Raw genomic sequence first — 251 nt, forward strand, 5'->3', positions numbered from 1 at the left:
CATATATATGCATGAGCGTGTACTAGAATCTAGTTAAGACCAATCAATCGTATATCTACATAATTGCAAATCATTAGTTATACAAGGAAGAGGAAAGAGGAACATACAAGAATAATGGGTGGAGGAAGCAGATGAAATGAAACACACACACAAGCAATGAAGAAATGCGAGAGAATGGAGACGGAGAACAAAATTCTATATCTAAAAGAAAAAAAATAAATGTTAGACAGATAAACATCAGGTAACCACGC

The sequence above is a fragment of the Penaeus monodon genome, chromosome 23 (genome assembly GCF_015228065.2).
Source record: "Penaeus monodon isolate SGIC_2016 chromosome 23, NSTDA_Pmon_1, whole genome shotgun sequence".
NCBI classification, from domain to species: Eukaryota; Metazoa; Arthropoda; class Malacostraca; order Decapoda; family Penaeidae; genus Penaeus; species Penaeus monodon.